Below are 23,583 nucleotides of genomic sequence, written 5' to 3'. Positions count from 1 at the left end.
TTTCATTGATTACTGTAACTTAGCAAGAGCTACAAGAATTATCACAGATCTAGAAAACGGTCACATCTAAGCAAGGGCCTCTGTATCAGATATTTACCAATAGTGAGATTAGAGACCCTTGTTTACACCTTCTCAATTCAAGTAGCCACATATAATATTTAGTAGTGACTATGTGTATGCTCAGAGATGCGGGAATGCAGAGGGATCTGTGTGTGCCACGCTGTTGGGCTTCAGCTGTGTGTTATCCTGTGTATGTGCGTGGGGAGCCACTGTGGAATCAGGTGCACTTCGGTTTAAAACTTGGTGCCACCGGCTCACTGGCTGTGTCAATGACTCACTGGCTGTGTCATTTCACATTTCTAGGCCTCAGTTTCCTCATCTGTAGGACCAGCATAACAATAGTATGAATCCTTGTGAGCATTAAATAAGATGAGGATGTATGGAATGTATAGCATGGTGTCTGCAAATAGTACTTGATGATTATTAGTAATCATAGTAAAACTCATACGCGACAGCATCTGAAATCATTTGTCTTTAAAGAAGCTAGAGATTCTAAATTATTTCACATACAGGTGTTTGTACAGGAGGTTGTGTCTGGGTTCATGAAAATGTCACACTCGTTTTATTATGAATAAAGCTTTTAAGGAGGCAAAGCCTCCATTAACTAGACTCAACCTCATCTTTCACTCTAATGTCATATACAACTGTTTTCTCTTTTTTATAAGATTATAAAGAGGCAAGTCAGTCTACTCATACCAGAAGATACAAAACCCTGACTATTATATAGCAGAAAGCTAAACTTCTAAAAAGCCACAAATGGCAATACTATACATTTTGCATTAGTGTCTTGGAATAGATCTATATGGGCACATGGAATTACACAGGCTGAATTGAGGACACTAAGTATCTGGTTGCCTTCTCTCCGGCAAATGAGAGTGGAGATAGGTACCTGGTTGCAGGAAGTAAGGAGATGCTCTTTGCCCACAGACAGGGAGGGAAGGCTAACCAATATTTGGAGGGGCAGCATTCTTTGGGAAATTGAATTTTAAGCCTGCTAACCATATCATAAGACTGCAAGGCCTGGCAGAACAAGAGCATGAGGCAGCTGGATAGAAACCCAAGAAACCAAAATGAGCGACTTAAAGTGGAGCTGTTTGAAGGGGAAACAGAGCCCCAGGGAATTTCCTAACCTCAGAGTGCTATTCACTCGCCCTTTTTTATAGGGTGTCTGTGGCTTCTGGTTGCCTGCAAATTGAGCCAGCATGGTGCAGATGTGACAGTGGTTTAAGGCTGTTTTTCCCCGAATTTAGTGTGAATCACCTGGGGGTCTTATTAGAATGCAGAGTCTGATTCAGTAGATCTGAGGTAGGGTCTGAGATTCTGCCATTTTTAACAAGTCCCCAGATACTGCAGAAACTGCTGGTCTGGGGCCATACTTTAAGTAGCAAGTGTCTAATCCACTGTCTGTCTCCCCAACCATTCCATCCTCTGATCACCACCTTCTGTCTTCTATCCCCTGTACCTTAACTCCGACCATTCGTGGCCCACCAGTACTCACCATCCAGTGATCCTACTAATTTTCATTGTCTGTCACCCCCTGCAGTTCTCCTTTCCTACTTATCTAGCTTAGATTCCATGATCTTGTGTTATAATTATTCTTTTGCATCCACCCTGAGGTTCTTTGCTGCTTCCTCTTTCCTCATGATCCTCACTGGCAAAACCCAACCCTGCGTAACACAGCTCTCTCTCACGCCACATCTTCACCTACCCTGGTGAGTGCAGCTGAAGGAGCACTCATCACCGTGCTCACAGGTCCCACTTTCGTCTCAGTGGGTCCCTGTTCTGCTATTCTGTTCACTCTTCCCCTTTTCTGGATCATCTTCTTGTGCCCTCTCCTCAAACCTCAGATACCTCCCTCTCCATCCTCATTTTCAGCTGATAATCTTGCTGCCTTTCCTGGATCTGCCCACATGTCTGCATGTGTGCCCACGCCTGGCTGGTGCTCCCCAGCAGTGGGTGTGGAAGCACCAGGCATGCTGTAGCTCTCTGAGGGGTGCCCAAGGTGGGCACATGGAGGGGCCAGTCGAACCAGCCCCCTCTGACCTGCCTCCTCCCCACCTTCAGGTCTGTGCTCAACCAGCGTTTTCTCAGTGCTGCCTTTCCTGACTCCCCAGCTCAAAGCAGCGCCTACTCCCCAGGCAGTCCCTACCCCCACAGTGCCTCTGTGGTTTTCTTCAGTGATTGTCACAGATGTTCTGCTGGATGGTGGGTTTGTTCTCCACCTCCACTAGAAAGATCCATGAGGACAGGGAATTTTGTCCTGGTCAATATCGAAACCCCCACCTAGAATAGTGGCTGACACATGGACATTCTCCTTAAAGAAAGTATTTGCATAGATACTAGCATGGGAGATGTGATTGTGTTTGGACAGAATCAGAAAAAGCCAACTAGGAAGAACTGCATATCCACACATGTATTTAAAAAGCCCCTCCCGGTCTTTTTGAATAGACAAGGCTAAGGAAGATCCGTTAGGGGATACTTTTGGACCTGAATGTGCTGAATTTACTAGAGATTGTTGAGCCCACCAGGCCCTTTGGGGATCAGGAGGGGAAGGGACCAACATCAAATTCCGTCTGAGAATCCTGTCCCTCGTCTCATTTTATGCGCTCAGGGAGGTTGGTAGTCTGAGTCAGGATTTAACCACCCCACACTGCTCTGCACTCCGTAGCATTGTCATCCTCACTTAGGACGCTAGCAGAGCTGTAACCAGTTCCATTTTACAAATCTGCAGGCTAAATATGCCTAATTCACTGTGGTTTGAGGAAAAGAGATATATCATGGCTATGCCTAGGACTCCATGTGGGCCAATCATGATGAAAACAACCACAGGTCAAGTTGGCAGTGGAAATGTCCTAAGACGGCACAGAATGAAGTTGATTGCCATGAAAATGTGTTGTGTTGGTCATTCTCAAGGAGTCAGGTGTTCAGTCTACTGAAAGTGAAGGAAAGGCATATCTAGCAATACTTTTTATTTTATTGTGAAGAGTTCTGCTTTTAATAACATTGTCACCATGCACTAAATCATTGCCTCTCAAGGTTTTGAGCAGCTGTGACGCAGAGGGAAAAGCACAGGGTGTTTTGTGCATAGTGGATAAGATAAATGACCTCGTGCAGGGCCAAGAATACACCAGGTGTTTTTTACATGCACCCACTCCCTCATCTATGCCCTTTCCAATGGTGCCCATCCTCACTACTGTTTTTCTGCATGATATGAAAGTTAAGATATAAATATGAGAGTATGTGAGTATGTGTTTGTGTTTAAGAGATGCCCTCACTCTGTCGTCCAGGCTGGAGTGTAGTAGCTCACTGCAGCCTCAAAATCCTGGGCTCAAGCAATCCTCTCACCTCAGCCTCCTAAGTAGCTGGGATTATAGGTGTGAGCCACTATGCTCAAATTATTGTGTTTGAATAAGTCATCATTCATTTTAGACCAGTGATTTTCAACATGGGGATGATTTCGCTCCTAAGGGGATATTTGTTGAAGTCTGGAGACGTTTTTGTTTATTACAACTCAGGGCAGGAAATGCTAGCCCCTCAAAACAAAGAATTCTCCAGCCCCAGATGTCAGCAAGGCCAAGGTTGAAAGCCCTGTTTTAGAGCATGTATTTTACGTTGGTGTTTATAGTTATTTCCTCATTGGACTCTAAAGGAAGGAGAGGATTGAGAAGGATGTGACTGGCTGAGGACACAGTGGGACAGGAGGTTGGAACAAGTTGGAGGACCCACCTATCAGGTGCCAGGATTCACTGACTCCTTACAAGTACACTACAGTTTCCAGCTTAAAAACAGGTGCTTTATTAGATATACTCACTAGCAAAACCCCAACCCTGCATAACCCAGCTCTCTCCCCACGCCACATCTTCACCTACACTGGTGAGTGCAGCTGAAGGAGCACACATCTCAGTGGGTCCCTGTGCCGCTAGTCTGTTCACTCTTCTATATTGGTTAGCCTCTAATGCAGATAGGCTGGCAGAGGCATGGAGGACTCAGGAGGGCAGTGAGGATGATAAGATGACACTGGACAGGCTGGGCACTGTGATGGGGAGATTGTCACAATGCCAGGGGCTTGGGTTTTGTCACAAGGGCTGTGGAGAACAAGCATGGATGGGGCCCTCCAGAGCCAAACTATCCTGCTCTTTTCTGTACTGTATTCACAACCTGTTCATACTCCTCTTATCCCTTGTCTCTCTCTGTATTGTGCTACTTACTTGTAACTTGGGCTCCTGAACTGGGCCTTGTCATCTTTGCCTTTGTGTGCCCCTTGTATATAGCACAGAGATTTATCAATAAGTGTTTATTAAACAGATTTGGCAGTGTTTTAGACACCACTAGCAGCCTCTCAAAATAATTGTTTCTCCACTTTTGAACAGGTACTATTCCCAAATACTTGTTTCTGATGCAATTGTTTACAGCTTGAAATGCATCCTCCTGGTTTTATAAATGATAGGTTTTCAGACTGGTGGGGAAATTTCCCAGCACCCACAGTGTTGTTGAGCCATAATGCTTAGCAGCCCAGGATGTGGGATTTCCCGGTAAAAGGCCAAGAGAGTTTCCATTGCCTTTCTTCATTGCATGTGGACTCTTGGCAAATGGGTTCTTTACCATTCTACTGCCTCTCTTGGCATGGAACCTTCTCTCGCCTTCTACTGCACTTTTCTCTTGGTACTCATATTCAGGCGGCTCTTAGACCACATGGGTTAAGAGTCTGGGGGTTCATGTCTTGCTGGCCACTGTGGAGTCACATTGGAGCTCATGGAGGAATTACCACCTTGCTTATTGTCAGCTTGACTATTTGGTCTTTCAAATGTTGCTTTGCTTTTCATTTCTTCTAAGAAATAGCTCTTTCTTTTCTCTTTTAAACTTTACCAAAAAAGAAAAGAGGGGAGAAGAGGCACCGGTTTCCCCCAGTGGATATTTCTCCTGAGAAAATTCAGTCTCGTTATTAGGTTCATTCTTTAACTACCCATGCTTTTTACTTCCACTTAATACATTTTCAGATGTCTACTTAGATGCACAGTTCTACAAAAACAGAATTTTCGATTTGAGGTTACATTCCTCAAACTCAAATCACACTTATTCTTGGAGAAGTGATCTTTATAAGTGATAGTTTTATTTTTAAGCATAAGAAGCCATGTTAACAAAAATACAGCATATTTCAAGATGAAGACATTAAATAATATAGCTAAATATAACAGTTATCACGTCTCTATACAATTTTGTTTCACCTTTTTTTTTTTTTTTTTTGCTGAAAAGACTTTCATCTTCTTGAGGCATGCAACCAATTTTGTTTTTGCTTAATCCATGTACATTGCACGTGGGCTCTAGGGGTCTGTGTTTGAGGTGTGCAGGTGCAGTGCTGGTGATAACTCCTAGTTACTGTTATCTTTGGTGGGAATGAGTTAGAAGGTGGCAATGATTAAAACGAAGTATGGACATAATTTATTACTACATGCAATTAATGCCATCATTTTTACTTTTCTACATGTATAAAATTAGGGATAACATATAGGTCTGGATATTTTAAGAGCAAGTTTTAGCTTTTGCTTTTTAACATTCTTTTATTATAGTATTAAAGCAGTAAAAGCTAATTAAATAATCCTTTTTCAGTTGCTTACTGTTGGCCAAATCTTAAATAAGTAAATAACGAGATGATCATTTTACTCTTAATTGTCGCAGTTTTAATCCAGTTCAGAATTTTGAAATTGTTTTCTCTTGTTTTTCTTTTCCAGAAAACACGAAGTTTTTCTCCTATTTTGGCAGTTGGCCACAACTTCATTGCTGGGAAAAGGTGATTTCAAAGTATTTATTTATCTGGTTTATTCTACGTTATTACTTATTCAAGCTGGCTTTTAGTTTAACTTTGCATGCATCTGTTGTTGATTTGGAGACTCTGTTTGGGTTAAGTCTGCAGACACACAGCTTCTAAGCTGAAAAACGTCCAGGGAATGAGCTAGTCTGATTTGATTTAGCACCTTAGGGCTTCTGCGATAGAAACCAAGACGCCAATGGGTATACTTCCTACAACATGGTGTTTCCCTTTGATTGGTGGTAAGCCCATCCATGACTGAGCTTTGTAAAGCCTCTGTGAAGTTGGGCTAAATGGCTACTCTCTCTCAATCTCTTTCCTCATCTTTGAGACAGGGATAATAATTGCATAGTCTCATGGGCTTGATAGATTAATAGGATACACAGTGCTCACTGCCACTACCACCAAAAATGTCTGAGGCTGTGTTTTTGGTTATCATTATTCATGGTATTAATAATCTCATTTTGCACTGATGATAAAGTTATGTTAATAATTCCTTAATGACCTTGGGTCATCTTCTGTGAACAGACCAAATGCAGAAAAAACATTCAGACTAAAGCAACAGGTTAACACAAAGGCATTCTGTATTTTATTTTAGGAATTCGTTTACTACAATGGTTATCAGTTTTTATAATGAATCCTGGACTTCGAAGCACTATGTCCACCCATTTGAAAGGTTTATTTTACAAACCTCAAGTGTTATGGCCTGCCCGACTCATATGCATTTTAAATCATTATCCAATGCCTGTATGGCCTGGAAAGGAATTCATCTGGTCTAAGTTTTCCCAATCTCTTCACCAAAGGAATCTTGTAAAATAGGCCACTGTCTTTTAATTAAATCTTTGCTTCAACTTACTGAGAAATTCCTTCTCTTGCCAGAGTAACCCTTTCCTCTTAGGAGAGCAGGGAGCTCTTTCAGGGTTATTTTGGTTCCCCTCTGAGGCCACAGTCTTTCTAAATATAACTGCAGATCCTGGAAATCAGCCTGCCTTTTGTTAGTTAACTTAAGCTAAAGAATCAGTGCATTAAGACCTTTGATTATCTACACTCTAAAAACGCCTTCCTCTGATTTCCTAATATTTGACAAGAATCTCGATTCAGGGATTAGACATTTTCTCTAATGCATTTCCATTTCCACTAGAGCTGCTCGCCTTACACACATTATTATGGCCTGAAATGTAGAGCGTTTTCCAGTTGGGGGTAATTAAGATTTAACTCAAGAATCTATATATTTTAGAATAGGCATCACATGCTTCTATAGTAGAATCACATTCCTCCCAATTTCTGGAAAGCATTGTGTGGTACTTTTTTGTACATGGCTGACTTCTTGAGTTTTACTCCATCTGACCCTCCTATAGAAGCTAAGCTTGAGGGCAACGTTTGTGTCTCATTTTAGTACCTACAACATCTAATAAATGCCTGGAGCATAGTAACACACAGTGGATGCTCTAATTTTTTTAAATGAATGTATCTCTGACACTGTAATAAAGAAGATAGAGTTCATGAAAAGTGATTTATCTCAAGCTGTGCTTTTTTTTCTGACTAAATATAAGCATTCTTATCAACAATAATGCTTTGCTTGTTATTTTCGCTACATTAAAGAAGTGCCACCAAAACCAATTTATGTCCCCTTTCCGTCTTCTGCTGAGATCAGAACTAACATGGTGGCTACATTCTTTTGTAACTTGTAATTGTGTATCATTTCCACAGTGGAAGTAGATTCAGACAGTATCTGCACCAACTTTAGTGATAATAGTAGCGACTTTATGATGTTTTAATTTGAAATTCAAAATTTAAAATTGCCCCAACCCATTTTCAGGCTTCCAATGTGCCTGTGCCTTGGAAATATATTTCAAACTTCCAGAGTTGTTCTTTCCAGTTATTAGAAGCATAAGCAAAGCAGGCTGGGTGCAGTGGCTCATGACTGTAATACCAGCACTCTAGGAGGCCGAGGTGAGCAGATCACTTGAGGCCAGGAGTTCGAGACCAGCCTGGCCAACATGGTGGAACCCTGTCTTTACTAAAAATACAAAAATTAGCCAGGCATGGTGTTGCACACCCATAATCCCAGCTACTTGGGAGGCTGAGGCACGAGAATTGCTTGAGCCCAGGAGGCGGAGGTTTCAGTGAGCTGGGATTGCCCCCCAAAAAAGAGAAACACAAGCAAAGAGAACACAGAATCAGCAACCGTCCAGGGAGATGTGCACTCCTAAGCTGAATTAACAAATAAGTGTGTTTCTTCAGAGGCCAGAGTTAACACAATTAGTGATGAACTGCATCTTTGAGGAGCTAGGGGAAAATAATGGGATTCATTTTTAATTCAAACCAATTCTAAGCAAGAGCCTTGGCTTTCTGGAGTGGCTTTGTAATCAAAGGTTACCGCAGGGCTTGTCAGAACTTTTAACAACTGTCTCCACTGTGAAAATGGTCTTAAGTTGTAAGGTGATTGCAGAGCTGAGGAAATGATGACTCTAGCCAGCTTTTGTCTCGCATTTGATCTTTGGCTCACAAAGACGAGGTTAATTTCAGCATAAGCTGTTAGCTTTATTTTTTAAATCAGTCAATTTTAATAGCAGCCTGCTTACACCCTGAAAAACATCCAAGAGCAGTAAGAAAGAGTTGGCCTGGAATATAAATAAGTGTTACAGTATAAATCTTAGCTATCTCTAGGCCAGTAGTCAACAAAATACTTTGCAGTCAGTGTAATTAATCTTTCATTTTCTTTTTGCTATCCTTCCTTGTGTTTATTGTGTGTGTGTGTTTTCTGAACTATAAAGCATATACATAGTCACGATAGTCTGAAAATTTAATACTCTCAAGGAAGAAAAAAGTTTCCTTGTGAATCCATTACCCAAAGAGAACCATTGTTAGCATCTTGGCTGATATTTTTCCCTGAGAATTTTTCCCAAGCAAACGTACATAATTTTTAAATTCCTTTTGGTTTTGTTTGCTTTTAGAGACAGGGTCTCACTTTGTGGCCCAGGCTGGACATAGCTCACTGTAGCCTCAAACCCCTGAGCTCAAGAGATCCTCCTACCTCAACCTTCCAGGTAGCTAGGAATACAGGCACGTGCCACCATGCCTGGCTATTTTTTTTATTTTTTGTAGAGATGGGGTCTCACTGTAATGCCCAGGCTGATCTCAAACTCCTGGGCTCAAGCGAGCTTCCCACTTTGGCTTCCCAAAATGCTGGGATTGCAGGCATGAACCACCATGCCCAGCCTCATACTTTTAAACTGCTTATGATGAAAAATTTTATACACACAGGAGAGAATCACTGAGTCCTTACATATTCACAGTCTAGATTCACAGAGTATCAAGATTTTGCCACCATGGCTTCACCTACCCCTTTTTTCTTTTTCCCTTTCTCTTTCCTCTTTTGAAATATCAACTAAGCTACTTTTAAGAGGAAAAGGTGACTTCTGATATTCTGAGGACTATGGAAAGCAAGTATTTGCCTGCCAATTTCACATATTCTCACTCATCCTTTATTAGGAAGCAAAAAGTATGGTTTTACACTTCATATTGTATTGTACTTTGGGAATAAGCTGCCTTAAAGCTCAAGTCTATTGCATGCTAGATGGGTATTGATTTTTCCTCTTAAATCAATGTTTCCCTAGAGCATAGTTTTATTTATTCATAAAGCTAAGATGATGTCTGACAGGAGTTACAGCAGTGTAAATCTGTGGTGCAGGCACAATAAGAAGAGCTTTTGTAAGACTCAAAAATCCATGTTCTGATGCTAGAGGGTATCCTCATAAGCCTGAAGAAGTGCATTTGCGATGCTTCCAAGTGTAAAAGCAACATTTCAGCATATAGTTAAGTTTTACTCCTCTGTTTTCTATGCTACTTTGCAAATGGACCTAAATACATTGTGACTGAAGCCAAGCCATGATTGTGTCTGATGCACGACGGGTTATTGGAACAGCAGGATGGATAGAATCAAAGCTTCAGCCACAATCTCTTGTTGACACCAAATGTCGGCTTGCTCCGGAAGGATGTAGTGGCCCTGTTGATCTGTCCCCTGTAATTCTGCTCCCTGGCCCAAAGGATGGGCACTTCTGCCCAAGGGGCAGTTAACATGAGAGTGTTCACTTTGGGATACTTCATTCACTTTGGAATAATCCTATGTACTTGTTGGTGTGTTATAGTACATGTAACAGCTCTATGTGTAGCTAGGCCATGTAAGTCAAGTGTAATCCTAAAAGTGTACTCCTTTTGTTGATATATATATATCATATGTATATGCTGATATATATATGACATATATATGATATATATCAACATATATATATACACACACATACACATATATATACATATATATATAAAATAGTCTATTCTGTTTTAAAAGTGTTTATGATATAAAAATTATTGTTAGGCTTTTTTAACTTAAAGAAAATATGCCCTGACTTTTCCCTCAACATTAAGTGATTTTTTTCCCTATGGTTGAAAAATGCTTCTAATGACTAGAATGGCACCATTTGGAATTTTAAATATCCAGTTTTTTATTAGCGGTCTGATCTTAGCACAGTAGAACTGGCTGGAGAGTCAGGTGACGTAAAAGCTAGTTTCATTGTCCACTCTTGGCTGCTTTGTGACCTATGGCGAGTTTCTGAACTTCTTTGGGACATTTTGTTATATTGTTGTTTTTTTCCTAATTTAAATAACAGCGAGTTTGTGAGAAATTGGCAGATATTCACTTCTTGATTTCCTTAGACTTCCATACATCAGGACTCTTCCGTTTGAAAGTAACTAGTTGATATTAAAAAAAAAAAAAAGAAGAAGAAAAGGAAGTGAAAACAGAAAAAAAAGAATGCAGAAGTGAGGATTATTTCTTCATGAAGAATAAGGTTTGTTCCAGTTTTAAAAGCCTGTGACTTTCTGTGAAAAGATTTCAGATGATTAGCTCAGCTACCAGGAGCCACACAGTTTTCTTAGAAATTGTGCCATTGAGGACACCAAGGGGGCCAGGGACACAGCTCCAGTTAGAGGCTGGGGCCTTGAGCGCCTCCCCCCGAGAGCAGCTGGTGCTCTGTCAGGTCTGTGGCTCCCAGGATGCCCAGATCCCTTGACAGAGGTTTGGGAGAAGCCTTGAAGGTCCTGTCTCTTTGGATCTCTGCTGTTTCCTCTCCAATGGTAGCTACACTGGGAGCCTCTTCAGAGGAGGATTCTAGGAATTAGAAGGGAAAGCATATAAATGCCATTCACTACAGTACCTGTTCACTGCTGGTCACAGTTGTTCTCCTTTGCCTCATCAGCCTCAGGCATGGAGATAACCTGGTGGCATTTCAGTGTCTTCGAGTTTTTCCCATTAAGCTCCAAGAGCATTGTTTGCTATTCACTTCATGAATGGATATCTTGAGAAGATTATAAGAACTACTTTTGGAGGACCGAGGCTGCGGTCTCTGCTTCAGTGAAAACCTGAGGTGCCTGACATGAAAAGCACACTAGAGGACCTATTTGAAGAAGAGAGAGTTAACTGTATGGAATCTAACCGTTTATGTTAAGGTCTGTGTGTTAGGTTTTCTAATTAGCTTTAGTTAAGTCCTTCAAAGCCTTTTTTTACATTCTTCCAATATAATCTGCTTTATATTCTTTAATAATATGTTTTTGCTCTTTTATCATTAATTAATTATGCACTCCTATAGGAAGCTGATTAGGAAGTCATCCTCCTTGACCCTGTGTTTGGTTCCTTTAGAGCAGGGGTTTTCAGCCTTTGCAGGAACCAGGCCACGCAGCAGGAGGTGAGCGGTGGGCCAGCCTCCTGTCAGATCAGTGGTGGCATTAGATTCTCACAGAAGCACGGACTCTATTGTGAACTGCACATGTGAGGGATCTAGGTTGTGCACTCCTTATGATGATCTGAGTGGAACAGTTTCATCCCGAAAACATCCTCACTCCCCCTGTCTGTGGAAAAGTTGTCTTCCATGAAACCAGTCCCTGGTGCCAGAATGGTTGGGGACCACTGCTTTAGAGGTCCTCTTGGCTCCCCAAGTCAACCCCGGTGTGGAAGCTAAAGTAATTCTATCTTGTAAGCTAATCTACCATGTTGACTTCTTATTAACAGTTCCAGGAATGCTCTGAGATTTCCAGTTTATCTTTTGTTCCTTGTGTAAGAGCACATACCTACCATAAATCCTGCCCTTAGAGCAGATCAACCTTGATATATTGGTACTTACTGTAAATCCTGCCCTTAGATCAAATTCCTACTCATTTCCTCTGGAGCATGTGTACCTCTTCCCTGGGTATATAATCCTTGGGTCTGGGGGTCTAATGACGAGGAGATCTACTTGTCTTGTGGCTACCCAAGACCATGCTCCTGTCCACAAGTTCCCCAATAAAATCACCCTGTAACGACAAGATGGACTTGTCTGCCTCCTTCTTTGGTTTCTTGACTCCTTCTGTGTTTGGGGGTCGCTTTGCATATATGACCTTTTCACGAAACACCTGGTCATTAATGGAGTGATACTTTCACAGCCAGACACCTGTCACATCCAAATTACTAACATAAGGTGATTTTGAATGCTGGATTTCTAGGATCAACCACAGGTTCTAGTACTTAAAAAAAAAAAAAAAAAAACTTTTTAATATTTTTTTTAGAGACTCCCACTCCATCTTATGAAAGCTCCATCCTCACCAGTGGAGAAAGAATTTCCCTGTTGGGTCTTTGTGTCTTGCAGGTGGCCAGAGATGCTCACTGAGGCCTCTCCTGTTCAGTCGCAGAGAGCTCCAGACCAGTCTCTTGAGCAAGGTTTGATGAAGCTGTGGCTGCCTTCCATGTTCCTTTTTCATGTCATGAAAAAAGATATTTCTTTTGTGGGCCTGCCACTTTAGGAATAAAAACCCTCCCCCAACTCCTTAGTGCCAGTATTGCCCTAAGAAGGAAGCACCTGGCTCTCATGGCCTTATCTGAGCCTCGAATAGAAGAGACCACACAGGCTGGAACGGCCCTGCCCAGGCCCACCGGGAGAGATGACTCAGTTCCAAATAGGGCTTTCATTTTAGATATTTAAATTCCAAGTTTCGTTATTCACGACTAAGAAAAGGGGCAGCTCTGCACTATTCCTCCACTTACATATTTCCTTCCTTTCACTTTTTTCATCATCTTCCCTTTCTCCCTTTATTTAGTAGATTTTTAAAATAAATAAAATGCTATGTGGCATAGCACTTTGCCAAGCAGGAAACTCTCATAATTTCATAATATTTTCTAAAATAGATTTTAGACCAGCCATAGTGAAATTTAATTATGGTGCTAATGTGCTTCTGAAGATTCCTGATAAAAGACTTGTGCCCTTAATCCCATCGACTCAAGAGGCTGAGGTGGGAGGATCACCTGAGTCCTGGAGTTTGAGGCTGCAGTGAACTATGTACTCCAGCCTGGGCAAAGAAACCCCATCTCTTAAAAAAAAAAAAAAAAAAGATTTTTGTTGAAAGAATAAAGTTAACCCTGTCTATGGTGGCTTTAACTATGACAAATCAGCCAGCAGTAAATTAAATAAATAAATTTTTTTTCAAATGTTTCTTATAAGGGAAGAACCAAAAGATTGAGATTTATGTGAAAAATGAAAAATATCTGATAATGGGATAACTGGAAAACAGAAAATTAGAAATGGGTTTGCGATTTCATTCATGTGATCCTTTGCACATTACCCATCTGATGCCCCATGGCCAAAGGCATGCTGCCAATATGAATGTTTACATGTATTTTTTATAGCTGAATATATATAGTTTATGAAATGTATATATACCATTAAGATGTTGTTAGACAAGTATTAGGCCAAACAGGTTATGTTTACAGAAAACAAGTGTAAATGCAAGGAATTTAGTGTGTTCTTAAACTTCTGCTAACAAAAGAACTCCCATTTACTTTAACAGAGTTAAGTTTGCCTCCTGAGTATATGAGAATGTGGCATAGACCACAGATAGCACCTAAGAATTGATGTCAACTGGTGACTATCGCGATGAGTGTGGGTACTTTTATAGATAACTGAGGTGTTGTTAGCTGAAGTGTCGAGAGTGGCTGGATTGTAATTATTGTTGACTCATTTTAAATTGCTTTGTTTTATAATCTGTTAATATAATAAATATGGTAATATTTGAAAATATGCCTCAAAGACACCAGAAATGATGAAAACCACTGAATTACAAGACTAAACTGCTCCCTCCCATTTGCTGTCTATCATCATTTTCCCATGAAGGATGGCTTTTATAGGTTGAAAGCATAGAGGATGGCTCCTTCTTTTTTTTTTTTTTTTTTTTGCTCTGTCGCCCAGGCTGGAGTGCAGTGGCGCGATCTCGGCTCACTGCAAGCTCCGCCTCCCAGGTTCACGCCATTCTCCTGCCTCAGCCTCTCCGAGTAGCTGGGACTACAGGCGCCCGCCACCACGCCCGGCTAATTTTTTGTATTTTTAGTAGAGACGGGGTTTCACCGTGGTCTCGATCTCCTGACCTCGTGATCCGCCCGCCTCGGCCTCCCAAAGTGCTGGGATTACAAGCGTGAGCCACCGCGCCCGGCCGAGGATGGCTCCTTCTTGTCATTCAGATCTCCGCCTAAGGGCTACCTTCTCAGAGAGGACTTCCCCAAGCATCCATGGCTCAGGAAACCCCACAAGACACTCTCACCTTTCTTTTTTTACCTTTTAAATGTTCCCTATCTGATACTTTGGTGTTAGTCTTTTGTCAGTCTTCACCTACAAGGTGCTAAGACCCCATCTGTTTTGTTCACCCCGTGTCCTGAGTGCCTGGAGCTGTACCTGGCATTGAGTAGGCATTCTTTAGATGTTCCATATGCGGGCTTTCTCCTTTGGACCTACCCCTGTGCCTGACCTTGAGAGCATTTCGTCATCATTGCCTAGAATTAGGCCCTTGTTTTGGAATCTGTGGTACTGTATTCTCTGAATTTCCATCATTCATCAGCCTTTACTCCCTGGTTGCAGCATCTGATTAGTATGATGATAACACAACTACTGTATGTCAACATGATAAGCATTTGTGGCAAGTGAGTCCTATCAAATTTTCCAGCCACAAGAGAGCTTAAGAAAGGTTTTGAGAGAGAAGCGTATAGACATTTAAGTCTTTCCTATGCTGGTGTTAACCCTCAAGATCAACTGGCCAGAATGTTCTGCTCTGATGATAGACCTGAGTAATAGCGTGTTGTAGCTTCCTTTTTTGGTAGTGTTATTTAATTTACCCCCGTGAGTAATGCTATAAGAAGGAAGGCTTTAAGAACACTTCACTTCTCATCCCCCCACTTCCAGCCCAGTAGCCTGAGTCTAATCTTGTTATGTCTGGGAATAGAGTTACTAGATTTTCTGCTAATGGCTGTATTTTACATGATAATGAATCCAGTCTTTTCTACAAAGTCTACTTCATTTATGCAAAACAGATATAATTTGGAATGTGTATGAATGAAGCTATTCTTTCAAGGGAGCAGAGAGGCTGCTGTAGAGCCTGTTAAATACAATTTTATGGGCCCTCATGTCAGGTTAACACGAGCAAATGTTGGTTCTGTGGTCATCAAAGGTAATGCTTATTGGATAGTTTCAGGTAAAACAAAAAACTGCTTTTGAATCTCTCAGGGCCTTTGCTACTTACTCCCTAATTTAAGCTCAACTTGTTTTCAACCATCTTTCACACTTTGAAGTAGTGACCTCTTATACATTCGTGGCCTCAATGTATTAGTGAGACTCCTGCTCATTGATTTTCAATAATATAGAGAAGGTATTCCAAACTGGTTTTGGCTATTAACAGAGCAAAGGCAGTAAATTAAATTAGCAGGGGGATATATCAAAAGCCTTTTGTACATGCCATAAAGTCTCCAAAATCTAATCCCTGAGAGAAATTTATTTTGTTCTGGAAACAATAGCTTTCTTCTATTCTAAAATACCTTTCATTTATTAAGAGAATGGATTATTGCCTGTGAATGGAATAGCAGGAATTCTCAATCCTTTAATTTTGCCATCAACTTGCTGTGGTTTATCTCAAAAAAAAAATCAACCTATAAGAAAAACATCCGTGGCTGCTCTGCTGTTTGACTTTCAGGTAGAGTTAATTATATAGATTAATTTAAAAGTTAGGTATACTAATTAATAGTTACACATTTCAGAAGTCCTCAGCTCAGGGTATTTATTGATTTTTGTCTCTTTTGAGTTTTATAAAAAAGCTAGATGCCTGAAAACACTGAATTGTTTTACAGTGCTAAGTTAAGAATGAGTAACCCTGCCTTCCTACTAATGGACAAAATTTTGATTTTTTGATCTAACGCCAGTGGTCTAGTGCAGAAACACAAATATTTACCTGCTTAATTTGGATGGATTATCAGATTTTTTAATTTTTTTCAGAGGCAGGGGGTTAAAAAATATTTAGGCTTTTTTTTTTTTTTTTTTTAGATGGAATCTCACTCTTTTTGCCCAGGCTGGAGTGCAGTAGTGCAATCTCAGCTCACTGCAACCTCCACCTCCTGGGTTCAAGCGATCTTCCTACCTCAGCACCCCACAAGTAGCTGAGATTACAGGTGTGCACTCCCCCACCCAGCTAATTTTTGCATTTTAGTAGAGATGAGGTTTCACCATGTTGGCCAGGCTCGTCTTGAACTACTGACCTTAAGTGATTGGCCTCCCAAAGTGCTGGGATTACAGGCATGAGCCGCAACACCCAGCCCCAAAATACTTAAGCTTTTAAAGCAAGATAAATGTGCTTTAGGGAGACCTTTTTGCAGAGGCTGATTTAGCTATGGGGAGATAATAGACTCCTTCGAGAAGCTAATGAATATTCTAGACTGTCTGAAGAAAGACACATGCACAGAAAATTTGACATAATTGCAGGTAGTTTACAGACCCTCTGAAAGTTGGCCAAGATCCTGTTGGCACCTACCTATAGGACTCCAGGCAAACAAACCCTGACTTACTTCTTCCAAGCAGGAGGTATGTTTAATTTTGTGCTGTAAATACTGGTCTTTCAATTTCTGGTAGTAACATAGCACCTCAGGCATATTTGAATTTTATAAAATGCTGTAATATTTTTATCTAAACAGAAGCAACATTTACAGTTGGCCCTCTGTATCTCTGGGTTCCACATCCATGGATTCAACCAACCTCTAATTCAAAGTATTCAAAGAAAAAACAAAAAGAATGCTTGCCTCTGTACTGAATGTGTACAAACTTTATTTCTTGTTATTCTCTAAACAATGCAGTATATCAACTACTTACATAGCATTTACATTGTATTAAGTATTATAAGTAATCTGGACATGTTTTAAAGTACATGGGAGGATGTGTATAGTTTATCTGCAAATACTACACCTATATATATACTTAAGTATATATACTTAAGTGTCTGGGGATTTTGGTATCTGAGGGGGGCTCTAGAACCAGTCCCCCAGATACCAAGGGACAACTGTATTTAATCCTTTTGCAATGAAGTATATATTTAAGATGCTGACAATTATTAAAGAAATAGTTATATAGAACACTTATTGAGTTAAGAAGATCCATTTTTTTTCTGAGACAGGATCTTGCTCTGTTGCCCAGGTTGGGGTGCAATGGTATAATCATACCTCAGTGCAGCCTCCAACTCCTAGGCTCAAACAACCCTCCTGCCTTAGCCTCCCCAAGTAGCTGGGACTACAGGTGCACACCACAATGCCTGGCTACTTTTTTATCTTTCGTGAAGACAGGGTCTTTCTATGTTGCTCAGGCTGGTCACAAACTCCTGGCCTCAAGTGATCCTTTCACTTTGGCCTCCCGAAGCATTGTGATTACAGGCATGAGCCACCAGGCCTGGCCTGAATTTCTAACACCAACTTTAAAAGGTCTTGCTCTGGTGCCCAGGTTGGAGTGTAATGGTGTAATCATACCTCAGCGCAGCCTCCAACTCCTAGGCTCAAGCGATCCTCCTGCCTTAGCCTCCTACAGGCACACACCACCAGCTTTAAAAGGACCCCCAAATCAATTCTATTGTTAATTTTCAGTCTGTCTTTCCCCTAAGTGGGGATATTAAGAAATAAAATAGTATCAGCTTTTATTACCACTTGCCTGGCATTTTTTTGTTTGTTTTCCCAAGTATTCCTAGTAAATTTTGCTTTATTCTCCTTTATGTACACACATTGAAACCTGCAGAAGGATGGTTTCTTTTCTTTGTGCTGCTGTTGTTCGAAACTGCTATAAGAATCTACAGGTCCCTTTTTGGGTCCGTGGTAGATTATGGTTTAACACTCATTTAATCTTAGCAGGAACTAAGATTAGGATTGGGGAAAAATGAACAAAGAAATCTCTCACCGAAGAATTCCTATATATGCACTAAGGTCCAGCTCAAATCTCCCCTCCTCTGCAAAAAGTTCCCTAATCCCTTCCATGTCACTTCTCTTGGCAAGTTTTTGATACCTCCCTTAAGGCAGTATTTACTGTTATCAGTAAATACTCCCTTCTGCTAGAGAAGGAGTTTAACTAATGGGACTGGAGTTATTTTTGCTTTTGTTATTGATAGGTAAAACAATGGCTACCAAAGGATTTATATATATGGTAGGAAGAAGTACAAGAAAAGTCATTAACTTGAAAAAGGGATTTACATTATAAGTAAAAGACTGGACTTTGATATTGTAGTACATTTTACCAGTGATACTATTTTTCCAAACATTTCTGAAAATTTTAATAATCACATGAAACATACTCAGTTATTTTTTTTTATTATACTTTAAGTTCTAGGGTACATGTGCACAATGTGCAGGTTTGTTACATATGTATACATGTGCCATGTTGGTGTGCTGCACCCATTAACTCGTCATTTGCATTAGGTATATCTCCTAATGCTATCCCTCCCCGCTCCCCCCACCCCATGACAGGCCCCTGTGTGTGATGTTCCCCTTCCTGTGTCTAAGTGTTCTCATTGTTCAATTCCCACCTATGAGTGAGAACATGTGGTGTTTGGTTTTTTGTCCTTGCGGTAGTTTGCTGTGAATGGTGGTTTTCAGCTTCATCCATGTCCCTACAAAGGACATAAACTCATCCTTTTTTATGGCTGCATAGTATTCCATGGTGTACATGTGCCACATTTTCTTAATCCAGTCTATCATTGATGGACATTTGGGTTGGTTCCAAGTCTTTGCTATTGTGAATAGTGCCACAATGAACATATGTGTGCATGTGTCTTTATAGCAGCATGATTTATAATCCTTTGGGTATATGCCCAGTAATGGGATGGCTGAGTCAAATGGTATTTCTAGTTCTAGACCCTTGAGGAATCGCCACACTGTCTTCCACAATGGTTAAACTAGTTTACAGTCCCACCAACAGTGTAAAAGTGTTCCTATTTCTCCACATCCTCTCCAGCACCTGTTGTTTCTTGACTTTTTAATGATCACCATTCTAACTGGTGTGAGATGGTATCTCATTGTGGTTTTGATTTGCATTTCTCTCATGGCCAGTGATGATGAGCACTTTTTCATGTGTCTGTTGGCTGCATAAATGTCTTCTTTTGAGAAGTGTCTGTTCATATCCTTTGCCCACTTTTTGATGGGGTTGTTTGTTTTTTCTTGTAAATTTGTTTCAGTTCTTTGTAGATTCTGGATGTTAGCCCTTTTTCAGATGAGTAGATTGCAAATATTTTTCCCATTCTATAGGTTGCCTGTTCACTCTGATGGTAGTTTCTTTTGCTGTGAAGAAGCTCTTTAGTTTAATTAGATCCCATTTGTCAATTTTGGCTTTTGTTGCCATTGCTTTTGGTGTTTTAGACATGAAGTCCTTGCCCATGCCTATGTCCTGGATGGTATTGCCTAGGTTTTCTTCTAGGGTTTTTATGATTTTAGGTCTAACATTTAAGTCTTTAATCCATCTTGAATTAATTTTTGTATAAGGTGTAAGGTAGAGATCCAGTTTCAGCTTTCTACATATGGCTAGCCAGTTTTCCCAACACCATTTATTAAATAGGGAATCCTTTCCCCATTTCTTGTTTTTGTCAGGTTTGTCAAAGATCAGATGGTTGTATATGTGTGGTATTATTTCTGAGGGCTCTGTTCTGTTCCATTGGTCTATATATCTGTTTTGGTACCAGTACCATGCTGTTTTGGTTACTGTAGCCTTGTAGTATAGTTGAAGTCAGGTAGCATGGTGCCTCCAGCTTTGTTCTTTTGGCTTAGGATTGTCTTGGCAATGTGGGCTCTTTTTTGGTTCCATATGAACTTTAAAGTAGTTTTTTCCAATTCTGTGAAGAAAGCCCTTTGAGAAAATTCAACAGCCCTTCATGCTAAAAACTCTCAATAAATTAGGTATTGATGGGACATATCTCAAAATAATAAGAGCTATTTATGACAAACCCACAGCCAATATCATACTGAATGGGAAAAAACTGGAAGCATTCCCTTTGAAAACTGGCACAAGACAGGGATGCCCTCTCTCACCGCTCCTATTCAACACAGTGTTAGAAGTTCTGGCCAGGACAATCAGGCAGGAGAAAGAAATAAAGGGTATTCAGTTAGGAAAAGAGGAAGTCAAATTGTCCCTGTTTGCAGATGACATGATTGTATATTTAGAAAACCCCATCGTCTCAGCCCCAAATCTCCTTAAGCTGATAAGCAACTTCAGCACAGTCTCAGGATACAAAATCAATGTGCAAAAAATCATAAGCATTCTTATACTCCAATAACAGACAAACAGAGAGCCAAATCATGAGTGAACTCCCATTCACAATTGCTTCAAAGAGAATAAAATACCTAGGAATCCACTTTACAAGGGATGTGAAGGACCTCTTCAAGGAGAACTACAAACCACTGCTCAACGAAATAAAAGAGGATACAAACAAATGGAAGAACATTCCATGCTCATGGATAGGAAGAATCAATATCGTAAGAATGGCCACACTGCCCAAGGTAACTTATAGATTCAGTGCCATCCCCATCAAGCTACCAATGACTTTCTTCCCAGAAACATACTCAGTTATTAAATGTATTTAACTATCAGTTATTGCTAAGATGGAATTAAAGTCAGTTCTTAATTTTTCAAAAAAAAAAATGAACCCCAGGATGAATTCATTCATTTCATTCATTTACCAAACTGAATTCTTCAAATGTTTATTTTATACCCTGAAATCAGTTCCTCTTCCTGAATTTCCTATCCCAGTTAATGGCAGTGCTGTGTGGGCAACATAGTGAGACCATGTCTCTACAAAAAAAATTAAAAATTAGCCAGGCATGGTGGCACATTCCTGTAGTCCCAGCTATTTGGGAGACTGAGGCGGGAGGATCACTTGAGCCCAAGAGTTGTAGGCTGCAGTGAGCTATCATTGCACTGCCTCACTCCAGAGCAAGACCCTGTGTCAACAACAACAACAAAAAAAATTAATTCAGTGATGAGTTAGTGTCTTGGACAGGACTGACCTTGGCTTAGTCATTGTATCCTGAAACTATTGATGTGCCTCAAGGTTATTAATAATAATGGCCACATTGGGTTCTTTCTATACACCGAGGGCAGTGATCAAAGGTTCCCCCTTCTCCCATCCAGTCTTCATCGTGAGCTTTTGAAATGTACGTATGATTGAGAGTGAGGGGTATAGGGCCGACTCCTTGGGCTGGAATCAGACCTCTTTCACTACTTACCAGCTGTGTCACTTAGACATGTTTTCCGGCCCCCTATGCCTTAGTATACTCATCTATAAAACAGATAATAGTATCTCATTCTGAGGATTGATAGAAATATTAATATACTTTTTTTTGTTTTTTTGAGGCGAAGTCTCGCTCTGTTGCCCAGGCTGTTGTGCAGTGGCGCATCTCGGCTCACTGCAAGCTCCGCCTCCCAGGTTCATGCCACTCTCCTGCCTCAGCCTCCTGAGTAGCTGGGACTACAGGCGCCCGCCACCACGCCTGGCTAATTTTTTTAATATTTTTAGTAGAGGGGGGTTTCACCGTGTTAGCCAGGATGGTCTCGATTTCCTGACCTCGTGATCTGTCCGCCTCGGCCTCCCAAAGTGCTGGGATTACAGGGAAATATTAATATACTCTTGAACCTGTGCCTCGTGTTAGCTGTTAGAGTTATTATCCTCATTTTGCAGTCAAGGCATCTGAGCCTCAGAGGTTAAATAACTTGCCCCATTTCTCACACAGTCAGTATGAATCAGAGCCAGGGTTTTGGAACCATCTGTCTGACTGCAAGGCCTTGTATGTGGGATATATCCTTATTGAACTGAATGGAAATTCACAATTACATGTTTTCAAATTTCATAGCATAGAAATTTGCCTTATGTACATATGTTCTTCCTGGGTGATCTTATCCGTTCCAAGGGCTTCATTTGCCATCTAATTTAGGGTTGGCAAACTATGACCTGCAAGCTGAATACATTCTGGCACCTATTTTTGTAAATAAAGTTTTATTGGAACACAGGCACACTCATCCTTTAACTGCTTTTGATGGCTGCTTTTGTGCAACAATGTCAGAGTTGAGTAGTTGTGAGAGATCCTTACTCTCTGGCCCTTTGCAGAAAGCAGTCACATACCCTGATCTTGCTCACTACTTTCAACCTTTCTCATAAGATCTTGATTCCTAAATTTAGCCACCCACCAAATTTCTTCATGCCCCATATCTACCTTAAAATCAACATTTTCCAACCTGATTTCTTCAAATGTCCATTTCCCACCCTGAAATCAGTTCCTCTTCCTGAATTTCCTATCCCAGTTAATGACACCACCATATGCCCAAGGTGTATCTCCCCTTTTTATTGCTCATGCCTGATCTCTTCAAAAGGCCTGTTCATTGATTATCCTAAATACATATACTTTTTGAAGACAGTAACCTAGGCTTTTAAGTAACCAATGCTGATCATTCTAGTATTCTCAGTCCCCATGTGCGATTAGACCAGAAATTCCTTTGACAGTCCGTCAGACGTTGCTTTAAGGTATATTCAATGAGAAATAACTATGGTCTGTCTCCATCAAGTAAGCCATGGAAATATGAATCCATTTCTCAACTTTAGATACTATTTCACAACTAAGAATTAAAGAATGCTAGGAAGTCAGAATATTGTAAAATTTGTAGTCATTACTCAAATATATGGAAAAGAACACAGGTATATGATTTATTGAGTTGTCACTTCAAAGTTATTCATCATTAATGTTTTAAAATTAAATCTCTATACTTTATTCAGGGCCTCATTGGCTGGCAGGGTAAGAAGTTAAAGTTCTAACATCAGATTATCATTTTTTCTTGTTCATCCAAATAATATATTCAGATAATACATTCATGTTCATTCTCATCAATATCACTTGAATGTTATTCCAAAGCTCATGATATTATTAACTCTGCATTCTCTTTTATGAATTTACAATTATAATTATGCTATAATAACTGATGAAGAGCACAGAAGAGCATAGTAAAAATAAATAAACTTTGAAATACGAAAGGATTAGTGGGGATAATAAATATGCACTCATTGTCTTAGCATCTTTGATCTTGGCATTCGTTCTATCCAGCAAATATTTTCATAGTACTCTAATTTCAGTTTCTTTATCTGAAAAATTATGCAGGAGCAGCCTTTGTTTTCCAGGAACAACAGAGATGTTTATAGCATTTAAGTCAAAAGCAGAGGTAATAAATTAATTCTAATCCTCTGAGCAAAGACATTAGCTTTTGTGTAGCACGGGGATTTGGGTTTGTTCACACAAAATAATCCCAAGAATAATAGTTCCTTGTGCTCACAATTGATCTTAAAGATTAATATATTTCTGTGGTTAA

The 23,583-nt window shown here is 40.3% G+C and overlaps 1 protein-coding gene across 3 annotated transcripts in view; it reads left to right on the top strand.

The window, feature by feature from the left end:
- The window catches only part of PAG1 (phosphoprotein membrane anchor with glycosphingolipid microdomains 1), a 136,221-nt gene that overhangs the window by 35,502 nt on the left and 77,136 nt on the right, over positions 1-23,583 (top strand). For all 3 annotated transcript variants that reach the window (XM_058444620.1, XM_032759914.2, XM_058444621.1), the window contains exon 2: positions 5,790-5,848. The gene's annotated coding sequence lies outside the window, so the exon portion shown is untranslated. The remainder of the gene's footprint in view (positions 1-5,789; positions 5,849-23,583) is intronic.

The sequence above is a fragment of the Hylobates moloch genome, unplaced genomic scaffold (genome assembly GCF_009828535.3).
Source record: "Hylobates moloch isolate HMO894 unplaced genomic scaffold, HMol_V3 SCAFFOLD_9, whole genome shotgun sequence".
NCBI classification, from domain to species: domain Eukaryota; kingdom Metazoa; phylum Chordata; class Mammalia; order Primates; family Hylobatidae; genus Hylobates; species Hylobates moloch.
Note: the sequence above shows the minus strand (reverse complement) of the source record. Positions and strands in the feature narration are given on the sequence as shown.